The sequence below is a fragment of the Chlorocebus sabaeus genome, chromosome 23 (genome assembly GCF_047675955.1).
Source record: "Chlorocebus sabaeus isolate Y175 chromosome 23, mChlSab1.0.hap1, whole genome shotgun sequence".
Lineage (NCBI taxonomy): Eukaryota > Metazoa > Chordata > Mammalia > Primates > Cercopithecidae > Chlorocebus > Chlorocebus sabaeus.
The window spans coordinates 32407593-32421036 of record NC_132926.1 but is presented as its reverse complement, the minus strand read 5'-3'; the positions used below and the strand labels follow the sequence as shown (position 1 = coordinate 32421036).

The 13444-nt window shown below is 43.3% G+C and overlaps 1 non-coding gene across 1 annotated transcript; it reads right to left on the bottom strand.

Moving 5' to 3' along the window:
• Positions 1–12526: 12526 nt before the first annotated feature.
• On the bottom strand, positions 12527–12741 carry LOC119618429 (small nucleolar RNA U3). Its single transcript, XR_005234738.1, has one exon. It is a non-coding gene; the product is annotated as a small nucleolar RNA U3 (small nucleolar RNA).
• Positions 12742–13444: the final 703 nt, after the last annotated feature.

Here is a 13444-nt window from a genome sequence, read left to right as displayed (position 1 = left end):
CTACACTCCAGCCTGGGCGACAGAGTGAGACTCCGTCTCAAAAAAAAAAAAAAAAGTAACCAAGTCAAGTTATTAAGGATGTCTTCAAATATTTGGGGGGTAGAAGTGCCTATTCTTTAAGGAGTTTCTGGTTGCAGAAAATGAGGAAACGGGAGGAAAGAGAGGCTGGGAGTGAGTGGCTAAGTCAGAATGACAATACCACTGATGACTTGTTTTTCTTATTTTGGCAATTAACATGCAGTAAAATTGTCTTGTGTGTGTGCTACAATTTTGTTTGTTTGTTTGTTTGTTTGTTTGTTTTTGAGACAGAGTCTCGCTCTGTTGCCAGGCTGGAGTGCGGTGGCCTGATCTCAGCTCACTGCAAGCTCCACCTCCCGGGTTCACGCCATTCTCCTGCCTCAGCCTCTCAAGTAGCTGGGACTACAGGCGCCCGCCACCTCGCCCGGCTAGTTTTTTGTATTTTTTTTTTTTTTTTTTTAGTAGAGACGGGGTTTCACCGTGTTAGCCAGGATGGTCTCAATCTCCTGACCTCGTGATCCGCCCGTCTCGGCCTCCCAAAGTGCTGGGATTACAGGCTTGAGCCACCGCGCCCGGCCTTTTTTTTTTTTGAAGAGTCTTGCTGCAGTGGTGCCATCTTAGCTCAGTGCAAGCTTTGCCTCCTGGGCTCAAGCGATCCTCCCACCTCAGCCTCCCGAGTAGCTGAGATTCCAGGTGATCACCACCATGCCCAGGTAATTTTTGTACATTTTATAGAGATAGGGTCTCACTATGTTGCCCAGGCTGGTTTCAAACTCCTGGGCTCAAGTGATCCACCCACCTTGGCCTCACAAAGTGCTGGTATTAGAGGTATGAGCTGCTGTGCCCAGACAGTTCTACAAATGTTAACATATACGTAGATTTGTGTAACCACCATTGCAATTAGGATATAAATCAGTTCCATCAGTCCAAAAAACTACCTTGAGTTGCCCTTGGTAGTCACACCCTTCTCCTAGCCCTGACTCCTGGCAACCACTGATCTGCTCTCCATCACCCTAGCTTTGTCTTTCAAGAATGCTGTGTAAATGGAATCATATAACACATAAACTTTTGAGACTGGCTTCTTTCACTCATTTGTTGCATACATCAGTGGTGCGTACCATTTTACTGCTGAGTAGGTTTCTAGTGGTGGAATAGTAGGCAAACCACCGTTTATTTACCCATTGAGCAACATTTGAGCTGCTTCTAGTTTTTGGTGATTGTGAATAGAGCTGCTATCAACATTTGTGTACAGGTTTTTGTGTGCGTGTAAGTTTTCATTCCTCTAGGGACATGCCTAGGAATGGGTTGGCTGGATTACATGTTAAATAAAAGCTTCACTTTATAAGAAACTGCCAAACTGTTTTCAGGGAGGCTGCAGCCTTCTGCAATCCTACTAGCAATGTATGAGGGTTGCGGTCAATCTTCATCCTGACAGCATTTGTTGTCAGAGTTTTGGGGGGTTTTTTTGTTTCTTTTTAAAGCCATTTTGATAGGGATGCAGTGGTATCTCATCAGGATTTTGTTTTACATTTCCCTAATGGCTAATGCTGTGGAATATCTTATCATGTACTTATTTGTATCCTCTCTGGTGAGCTCTCTGATCAAGTCTTTGGGCCATTGCTCAGTCAGATTATTTCTTTTCTTACATTGAGTTTTGAGGGTTCTCTTTATATTCTGGATACTAGTCTTCTGTGACATATGCGATTTGCAAATATTTTTCCCCAGACTATAACTTGTCTGTTCCTATTCTCAGTGGTCTTTGTCATAGAGCAAACATTTCTAGTTTTGATGAAGAAAATTTTAATCAATTTTTAAATTTCATAGATCATACTTTTGATGTTACATGTAAGAACTCTTTGCCTCATATTATCATTTTTGATCACTTTCTTTGTGCCAGCCCACATTGCACAATCATTTAATCTTCACTACAATCCTATATTGTTAGTACTATTCTTGTATAACCTCATAATACAGATGAGGAAACTGAGGCGCAGAGAGCTTAATAATTTTCCTAGGACTCACACAGCATTCACTGGCAGAGCTGGGATTCAATCGCATGCTCCAAGATGTCAGGGCCCAGCGTTGTCACCACTAGGATCAGGTTGACACGCTGCCCATAGAAACCCTACTGGAAAGCCAGCAGGGCAAGGAACATTTGCTGCATCTTGTCATTTGGGTCTTAGCTTAAACGTCACCTCCACAGGGAGATCATCCCTAGCTACCCCATCTAAAATAGGCCTTCTATTCCCCTCCCCTCTGTTTTCACCTCTCCCTCTCTTCCCCTCTTTCTTTCCCTTCTTAATTGAGCATGAGTCTCTCCATGGCACTTTTCATTACCTACAATTTGTTCGTTTTATTCTACAACTTGTTTTCTTCTACATAATTTCTTCCTTCCCCACTTAAGGTCAGCTGAATGAGAGCAAGGACCTTATCTTTCACCTCTTTATCTCCAGCTTCTGTGCCTGGCACAGAATGAGTGCTCAGCAAATATTTGCTAGCACTGTTAGTGGATGGATAAATGAATAGATGAATGGATGGATAAGTTGCCTCAGTTGGGGAAACCTGGCTGCTTGAGCAGGAAGAAGCTGCCACCTTGGAACTAATCAGGTCCCAGCTGGAAAGAATGGAAAGGCATGTTCCATATGAACATATTTGTTTGTGTATATAAACATTATATAGGACATTTGTGTTTAAAAAATAGAATATTGTAATACATGTCTATTCTAATATATGCATAGTCTATCTCTGGAAGGATACAAAAGAAGCTGGTGTGCTGACTGCCTTCTTGGGGTAGAGCTGGACTAAGATATTGGCTACAACATTAGGATGAGAATGAGACTCACTTTTCACTATATAACCTTCTATTCATCTTGCTACCCTGGGCATGTATTGCATATTCAGAGCTTATATTTCTTTTAACAATAATGATGATATAAGATTTCTCTCCCTGGGAGGCTGGCATCAGAGCAAGCCAAGAGGTTAATCAGAGGAAGTTGTTTAGAAGACAATTAACACCTCTCCAACCAGCAGCTTCTTTGTAGGAACTGAGGCAAGGTCAATCTTAATGCAGAAAAGGTTTTGCAAGGCTAAATGGACAGGCAACATTTATTAAGTCATTACTAATGAGCAATGCTTATTAATATTTGGAATATAATACATACTCACTGCAACAATTCAAACTTAAAGATGTATCTGAAGCAAAACTAACACCTTCCAATCCAACTCCTTTGACATACTGTAATTAGAAATTTGATTTTCCTACTTTTATTTGATAAAGTATTCCGTGTCATTTGGGTATATTTATTGTTTGTTTTCTATAAAAATGGTATCAAACCATAGACATTATTCTTTTTTGTTTTCTGTTTTTTGAGACAAGACCTCTCTCTGTTGTCCAGGCTGGAGTGCAATGGCACAATCGTAACTCCCTGCAGTCTCTATCTCCTGGGCTCAAGTGAGCCTCACTTCAGCCTCCCAGGTGGCTGAGACTACAAACGCACGCCACCACCATGACCAGCTAATTTTTTCTAATTTAAACGATTGATTTTTTTTTTTTTTTTTTTCCCAGAGGCAAGGTCTCACTTTGTTGCCCAGGCTTGTCTCGAACTCCTGGACTCAAGGGATCCTCCCTGGCTGGCCTCCCAAAACGCTGGGATTACAGGTGTGAGCCACTGCACCTGGCCAACACTATTCTTTAACATCTTTTTTTCACTCCATACATTTTGGAGATAATTTTAAGTTGATACACATGGAGCTACTTCATTTGTTTTAGGAGTTACATAATGGCCGGGCGCAGTGGCTCACGCCTGTAATCCCAGCACTTTGGGAGGCTGAGGCGGGTGGATCACAAGGTCAGGAGATCAAGACTATCCTGGCTAACATGGTGAAACCCCATCTCTATTAAAAATACAAAAAATTAGCCAGGTGTGGTGGGGGCACCTGTAGTCCCAGTGCCTGTAGTCCCAGCTACTCGGGAGGCTGAGGCAGGAGAATGGTGTGAACCTGGGAGGCGGAGCTTGCAGTGAGCAGAGATAGTGCCACTGCATTCCAGCCTGGAGGACAGAGCCAGACTCCATCTCAAAAAAAAAAAGGAGTTACATAATATGCAATTGTATTGATGGGAGCAGGATATTTCTAGTTTCTTGTTGTTACAAAGATGTTGCAATGAATATTCTTGTATCTAGCTAGCTAGGGCATTTATGTGTTATTACTTTCATTTCTGAAAGTTGTCACGTATTTTTTGTCATAATATTTTGGAAAAATTTTCCTACAAGACTGTAATTTTTTACAACCAACAATGGGTATGATAGAGTTGGTTTTCTTACTCTGCCATCAGCTATAAACGTTACCAATCTTTTTGTTTCTGCCAATATTAGGAGACATATGGGAACTCACTATTTAATTTTTATTTCCCTACTTATACATATGCTTATTGGCCATTTTCATTTCCTCTTCTGTATACTGTTCACATTCTTTGCCAAGTTTTCCATCGGGTTATTCATTTTTCCCCCCAGTTAACTTGTAGGAGTGCGTTCATGCCACGGACAGTAAGCCTCTGTCGTATGAAGTTTAAATGTTTTATCCTGGACTCTCATTTATCTTTTGACCTTGTTTGTGGTGTCTTCTGTTATACAGAAGTTTAACATTTTTATGCAATCAGATCTCTCTATTTTTTCCTTTATGGATATTAATAACCACGGATGTTTGTGTAACCCAGTGGTTTTCATACTGTGTTTCCTAACCTTAAGGTTTCATGGGGATGAATGGATGTCAAGACAGTGGGGGTGAATGGAGCTGCTGGCTGTCAGGAACTCGGCATTTCCCCTTCCTCTGTTTTTTATTGATCCTTCACATGCTACTGCTAATGGTATAGTGGAGGAGAGCCTGGGCTCCGGAGCCAGAATTCTTGGGCAAGGCCCTTAACCTTTCTGGGCTTAGTTTCTTAGTTTCTCAGTCTATAAATTGGGGATTTAGAATAGTGCCTACCCCTAGAATTGTGGTGAGGCTCCAGTGAGTTGATCCATGGAAAGCCACCTCTTCACTTACCATGTGCCCAACACTGTGTTAGGCAATATACATACATATATTCTCAGTCAGTCCTCACAGCTACCTATCTGCCTGAGAGGCCAGCAGGATTATTCTTATTTTACAGAGGAGGAAACTTAGGCCCAGAAAGCCTAGGTAACTTACCTAAGGGGACAAAGGTAGTAAGTGATGAAGCCAAGATTTACACCCTGGTTTCTGCATGCCTTTAAGACCTTGGTTGTTATTTCGTCCTCTCTCCTTACCACATTGATATTCATTGAGCACCTACTATGCTCCAGTCCAGTGCTAGGTGCTGAGGAGACAGCAGAGAATCTGACAGTCTCCTTTTCTTGATGCTTACAGTCTAGTTGGCGAGGCAGTGATCGACAGTCAGACAATTGCAAATTGTGGGTGTCATTGTGCACTGTGTAATGAGAGATAATCATACCAATTGTGATTTCAAGCTGGGGAATCAGGAGAGGCCTTTCTAACAGAATTCTGTTTGAGCTGAGACATAAAGGATGAGTAGGAAAGGCCAGTTCGAAACCGCAGCATATCAAATGGGTGGCTCTCTGGCAGAGAAAGAGCTTGGCAGTCTCCAAGAATGGAAAGAAGGTCAATATGGCGGGCAAGCAGTATGTGTGAGGGCAGTAGATGCCAGGGCATACAAGCCCCTTGTGGGCATAGGTGAAAGTTTGAACTTTATTATAAATGCAGCAGGAAGCCATGGAGGGTTTTAGAAAGAGAATGCTGGAATCTGGCTGTACTTTAAAAATATCACTTTGTGAACATGTTCATACGTTACGGCAATTCTACTCCCAGGCAGGTAGGTACCCAACAAAAATGCACACTATGTGCACCAAAGACCAGAATTTTAACAACTGCCCTCTTTGTAATAGCCCCAAACCACAAGCCACTCAAATGCCTCTCAGTGCTTGACTGAATAAAGGATTATATAGTCACACAATGAAACACTACACACCAATGAAAATGAATAAATTATAACCACATAATGGTATAGATGGATCTCGCAAAGGTAAATGAGTTAAGGCAGACATAAAACAGTATACATGATATGAATCCACGTATACAAAGTTCAAAAATAGAGGGGAAACTAATCTACAGTGGTAGAAGTCAGGATAATGGCAGCCCGGGGGGAGATATGGAGGTGACAAGGAAGGGGCATGGGGTGGGCTTCTGGTAATACTCTGTTCTTCATTTGGGTGCTGGTTATGTGGGTGTGTTCCATTTAGACAAACCCATCAAGTTGAACATTTATGATCTGTGCACGAGTGTCTCCGTATGTTCCTTTCTGGCCAATATGTGAGTGTTGAACTAGAAAGGGGGCGCATGCAGCCTTGGGGAGATGAGGTAGGGGCTGTCGAAGAATTCAGGTGAATGATGGCTGGCTAGAGGGATGGTGGGGGCCAGGGAGACCTGAGGACAGAGCAGGGACACGTGTTGGAGAAAAGCTGGTGAGGGTATCAGCGCTGCCTCTCCACTTCCGGCATGAGCACCTGGGAGGTGTCAGAACTAAGATGGAGAAGGTGGGGGAGGAGCAGTTTTGAAGAGGATGACAGAACCCAAGACCTTCGTTTTGGACATGTAAAATTTGAAATGTCTCCAAAAGATGACATCGCGGGAGCAGATAGGTGTCTGGTGAGATTTCATTTTAAAAAACAATAAAAGATTCTGCTGCTTAAGAGAAAAATAAAGTTTGAAAAAAGTTGCCACCATTCTGGCAATTTTTTCTTTTACAAAGCACTTTCAGTACCATTATCTCATTCTATTTAATTTCATGACAAGGATTCTTGTCTTTGAGGTGTGGGTGGGGTGAGGGGAATGTGATGTCTTTATGTAGAAATTAGAGAGATATTCATGTGTGTGCTGTTACTGGAACATGCTATATTTATCCATTAAAAGAGAGCAGGCCTGGGATGGGAGCCTGAGCTAACCCGTGGAGGGCATCAGCCGTGATGAGAAGGCTGATTGGGGTTCTGGGAGTTTGGCTTTCACTGCAGTGGGGCTGAGCCAAGTGGTCTAAGACCCAAATGGGCAGAGATGCTTTTAGACAGCCTTGGGACCCTGGGGACAAGGCACAATTGCTGGAGATTCAGTCCCTATCGCTGCCTTCCGCTGAAGAACACGGATCACACTTCTCCCCTGCTTTCCTCTTCCAAGGCTTCCCATTGTTCCCAGGAAAGAATCCTCAGTCCTGGCCACGAGGAGGATTTGCATCTCTGCAGCCTCATCTTTTACTCATTTTATGGGTTCTTTCTGTTCAAGCCATGCAGGGCTTTCTTTCTGTCTGTTGAATGTGCTGCATTCTTCCTAATCTCCAGGTCTTTTTGTAGGCTTTTTTCTGTGCCTGGGATACTTGGTCACTCGTCTTTGTACTTACCTGTATGCATCCTTCAAGTCTCAGGTCAAAACCATTTTCTTCTGGAAGGCTTCTGCATTCCCTGAACAGCCTGAGCCCTGCCCTACTCACTCAAGTCACCCAGCACTGCCCTTGATCTGAGCCCTACTCCTCTTTCAGCCTCTGTCTTCCCCACCAGACTGCAAGCTCCAGGGCAGTGGGTACTGTGTCTGCCTTGTCACAGTCAACCAGTCTCTTACTCCCTAGCATTGGGTACTAAACATGTCCTCACAGCCATGTGCTTTTCTTGCCCTCTGGGCTAAACTGATAACCTTGAATCTGGGCATCCCTTTGTCCACATCCCCAGGCCCCAGCGAGACTCAGCATTCACTGTGCACTCAGGGGCTTGTGTGTGGATTTGCAAAATCCCCTGAAAATGCTCATGACCATAACTGACTCCACACCTACTTTTTCAACAGAATACTTGGGCACGATTTTTAGGCAGATTAGAACCAAAACCTGGGGCTGGGTGCTGTGGCCCACCCCTGTAATCCCAGCACTTTGGAGGCCAAGGAGGGTGAATCACCTGAGGTCAGGAGTTCAAGACCAGCTTAGCCAACATGGTGAAACCTCTGTCTCTACTAAAAAACACAAAAATTAGCCAGCCAGATGTGGTGGCAGGCACCTGTAATCCCTGTTACTCAGGAGGCTAAGGAACGAGAGTTGCTTAAATCTGGGAGGTGGAGGTTGCAGTGAGCCAAGATCGCACCACTGTGCTCCAGCCTGGGCAAGAGAGTGAGACTCTATCTCAAAAAAAAAAACAAAACAAAACCTGGACACCCCTCCTCCCACCAAAGGACCAATGAGGGTCAACTCACTAAGGCCAATTCAGTCTGAAATAACGTAATCCCATGAAGGTGTCCAGTGACTGTGTGGGCAGTGACACCGAAAAAAGAACAGCCACAGGGCATCGTTAAAAACCATGTCACAAACCTTAAAAATATGAGCATCCTTTGCTGCAGCAATTTCACTTCTAGGAATTCACTCTAATAAAATAATGCATGGGGAGCAAGGATGAATTTATGAGGCTGTTTCCCACAGCATTGCTCATCACAGTGAAACATTGGAAAAACCAAGATACGCAACAATAGGAGACTGTTTAAAAGGGGAGACACAGACAACACCCTGCCGCCATTAAACTTGATGTTGTGTGTGTATTTTATCGACACGGAGTCACCCCCATGACACACGGTGTTGTGGGTCAGAAGCTGTTCAGTGGCAAGTGACAGAAATCCACCTCGAAATGGGAAAAGCACAAGGGAGGATTTGTTGTTAGCTCATGTAATCTAGAGGAGAGTTGGACAACACAGTTCGGAAGGACCACAGTGTGGCCAGGCCCAAACAACACCTGGGGTCTGGGGCTCAGGCAGCTCCAGGACCTTCTCTCCATCTGCTGTGTTTGCCTCTCCCTGTGTGTCAGCCTCATTTTCTCATTGCAGACCAGATAGTGGGGAATAAGTTTTGAGACATAGGAAAGCATATACCTGAAGCTGTCTTTAGCCCTCAATCCAGAACTCCCAAGCAAGGAATAGATTGGCCACCTTAGTTCAATTACCAAAATCTGAACCAGTCAACTGTGGACAGGGTAGCCATGCACTGTGATTGGCCCAGCTTGAGTCAAGACCTGCCTCTGGACCAAACAACTAAGACCAGGAGATGGGGTCTCTTTGACCTAACGTGGGAGTTCTTGAACTAAACAGAGAAGGAGGGAAGAGCAATTCTGGGAAAGGGTACAGGGCTGATAATCTGGGTTATCCTCCACCTATTTTTGAGTGAGATGGTTAACAAAATGACATACCTGTTTTGTTACTGAAATATTGTTCACTCTTCATTGTACTTACCATTATGCATCCTTCAAGCCTTAGCTCAGGAGGGCTTCTGCATTCCCTGAACAGGCTGAGCCCCACCCTACTCATATGAGGTGAGCTCTCGTTTCTGTAAAGAAATGGAGGAAGGGCAGTGCATAGAGGAAATAAAGTCTGAAAAGATATTCTAAAATGTTCAGAGTTGTTTTCTTGCAGCTGTGCTGTGTTTCTACAATGAACACCAACTATTTGTGAGATCAAAACAATTTTTTTTTTTTGAGACGAATTTTAGCTCTTGTTGCCCAGGCTGGAGTGCAATGGTGCGATCTCGGCTCACTGCAACCTCTGCCTCCGGTTCAAGTGATTCTCCTGCCTCATCCTCCCTAGTGGCTGGGATTACAGGTGCCCGCTACCACACCCAGCTAATTTTTGTATTTTTAGTAGAGATGGGGTTTCGCCACATTGGTCAGGCTGGTCCTGACCTCAGGTGATTCAGCCGCCTTGGCCTCCCAAAGTGCCAGGATTGTAGTCATGAGCCACCATGCCTGGCCTAAAAATCTGTTAAGAGAGAAAAGCTATATTGACTCCATGAGTATGTGGAACAACCACTCAAGTGGTTCTCCTCACGTCTCTCTCCTTCAGCCAGCCCACGCTGGATTTGAAATGCAAGTGATTTTGTGAACTGCAGATCTCATTAGTGTCTCCAGGCATCCATCCATCCAACAAATGGAAGTTGACAGGGGCCCCAGTAAGTGCCAGGCAGCAAAATGTGCTGGAGATACAATGACCACTAAGGGCTAGACCCTGCCTCCAAGGAGCTCACAGTCTGGTGGAACATAGATTGTGATGAGTACGTAACCAGTTACGTTACAAGAAGCTCAAAACAGAAGTGTGAGCAACGTGCTAGAGAAATATAGACCAGAGGACAACTCGTTCTGTTTAGACGGATCTGTAAAGGTGGTCTTGGGGCATTGGACTTTGAGTTGGGCTGCAAATGTACAGCATGCTGTGAAGGCTTATCAGATGGGGAAGACAGCACATGCAAAAGTGCAGAGAGCTCACCCGTAGGACCTGGAGTTGGTGATCAGGTGTAGCGGGAGTTATGAGGGAGCAGGCAATGAATTTCCTTCGCTGAGCAGGTAGTGAACATCTAGCATATGTCAGGCTTTTGACTAAGGGCTTGCTGATGAAATAGGTAGGGCATTTGAGATTAGAGTCCAGAGGGCCCTGAATGCTATTCTATCTCCTTTCCAATAAAACAAAATTGAGATGAAAATGTGGGCTTATCACTTCTTTCATAGGAGAGACACATGTCTTCTTCATGCATGGACCCTCTCAAGTATCTTCAGCTCCTGCATCTCCACATTAAAGAAGGAAGCAGGACTGGGTGTGTGTGTGTGGCAGAGGTAGGTGTCCACACTCCCTGCTTCCTGGGTTCATATTCCACCCGTGTTTCAGGGATATTGGGGAATGAGACACTTGGGGAATTCTTTTAGAAGTTGCAGAGGTAGGGCCGTGCTCACAAAGTCCTAGCTGGGCTTTGCTGTGGAGGCCCAGAGCCATGATCATGGAAACAACTTTCCCAGCTCTGCTTCTCTGGAGGGACTCTGGGGAAGGGGAATCACTGGTCTCTGAAGTGTCTTTCATGCACTAAGCTGAATGACCTTGGCCTGAATCGCTCAGGGTTATGTAAGATTAGGTAGCCACTTAGTCAAAAATAGCTTTCATGCTGACTCCAGCCCACAAAATAGCATCCAAGTCAAGGGGGCACAGATGCGCCAGAGCTGGGCATGCATGGGGAAATTCCCCTCCTGGTCCTCGCCATTGGAAAGTCGCTTGAGGGTGTTAGCCGGGTCTTGGAGCTGCTGCCAGGTAATCTCCTGTGCGTCTCTGTTTGGCCGCATATATATGGCTGTTTTGCTGAAGCAGAGAAACCAAGGGACCATAAGCACAGAAATGCAGTGCAAACATTAGAATAAAAGTGAGAAAGAGTGTGCAGTAGCAGAAAGAGCACTGAACTAGGAGTCTTCAGACCTGCTACCACCATTGACTTTCTGGAGTCAGTCACTTTCATTTATTCATTCAACAAATACTTACTGAGCCTACTGTGTGCCAGAGACTGTACTAGCACTGGAGACACAAAAGGGAAGGATAGATGCTATTTCTTCCCTCATGGAATTTTAGCTTGTAAGCTGTCTTGTCCCTCAGCTTAAAGATAACTTACATCTTCTGAGAACTTTCTTATGCCAGGCACTTTACAAGACATTCGACATACACAGTGAACAAGCCAGATATAGTCTTTGGCCACATGCAGCTTGCAGACTAGAGGGAGAAAAAGACAAATAAAGACCAAAAAAAAAAAAAAAAAATCCAGACAATTTGTCTTTGCAATAAAAATTCCAATAAACGGCCCTTTTAGGCCTAAGAGGAAGACATCTCTATTGATTGGGACGGTCACCGTCTTGTTCAAAGTTTCTGCCCAGTGAAGGAGCATGTCAGAGCTCCTGTTTTCTCCTTCTGGAAATGACATTGGGTAAAAGCAACTTGGATCCTGCGTGAGGAAGAGAGCCCCATCCACTGCTCTTCAGAGTGGGTGTTGGTCTGATATTTTTGGAGGAAAATTTGGCAACATTCATCAAAGCTTTGCAAGTATTCCTCTCCTTTGACCTAATACGTTCATTTCTGGGAGCTTATCCAAAGGAAATAATTGGATAAGTGTACAAAGACGTACATTGTAAAGAAACTCACTGAATCCTTATTTATAGCAATTAAAAATTTGAAATAACCAAGATAGTCAATAATAAGGGATTGTTGAAGCAAATTGTAGTTTAGCTGGACTGGTAGCACATGTCTATAGTCCCAGATATGGCAGAAAGATCCCTTGAGCCCAGGAATTGGAGTTCAGCCTGGGCAACATAGTAAGACCCTGTCTCAGATAAAAAATAAAAAGTTGCAGTATATCTATAAAGTGCCATAAAATAATTTTTGCCTTTTATACCATTAACTTGGAAAGATGTTCATGATATGATAAGTTTAAAAAAATTGGTTCAAAAAATTGTGTGGGACAGTACCAAAAAGAGCAGAGTACGTAAGAATAAATTTACCCAAGAAGGAGCAAGACTTGTTTATGGAAACTTTAAAACACTGCTAAAAGAGATGAAAGAAGACCTAAATATACAGACATTCTTTGCTTATGGGTTAGAAGACTCACTTTTTAAATTCAGTTTTAATTTCTGTGATTAATGTGTTTATTTTTATGGGAACCACTAAGACTGTGTCCTCTCCTTCTTACTCCCCTTAAGGAAGAGAAGAAGGATCATCAATGGCAAGCGGCAGCTGCAACGAAACAACACTATGAGCTGGCTACATGCTCCGGAAAGAATGCCTGCCTCCTCCGTTTGGTTTCCAGTGCTCTAAACATTCAGAGAAACTTCTCTAGTATTGCATGATAGAAATGAGCCCTGAAAGTAGAGTCTTAGAAGACTTGATTTTGTTAAGACAACAATATTCCCCAAAGCAATATGCAGATTCAATGCAATCCCTATCAAAGTCCCCAAATCCCACAAATTCCATTTTGCTGAAGTAGCAAAACTGACTCTGAAATGTATATAGAATTGCAAGGGATCCCAAATAGTCAAAACAATCTTGCAAAAAGAAGAACAAGGTGTTAAGACTCACATTTTCCAATTTCAAAACTTACTACAAAGCTACAGTAATCAAAACCATATGCTACCAGCATAAGGATAGTCATGCATATAGATCAATGGAATAGAATTGACAATCCTATGTAACTATGTAACTATGTAACTGTGGTCACATAGTTAATAAATAAACCTATGTAACTATGGTCAATTGATTTTCAACAAGGGTGCCAAGACCATTCAGTGAGGGAAAAGAAGGGTTTCTTCAACAAATGGTGCTAGGCCAACTGAATATCCACATGCAAAAGAATGAAGTTGGACCTTACCACACACCATGTACAAAAATTAACTCAAAATGAATAAAATCCTAAATGTAAGAGCTAAAGCTATAAAAGTCTAAGAAAAGAACAGCTTTATAACCTTAGGTTTGGCAACAGTTTCTTAGACCAAAAACAAAAGGAACAAATGAAAAATAGATAAGTTGGACTTCATCAAAATAAAAAACTTTTGTGCATGAAAGAACGTTACCAAGAATGCAA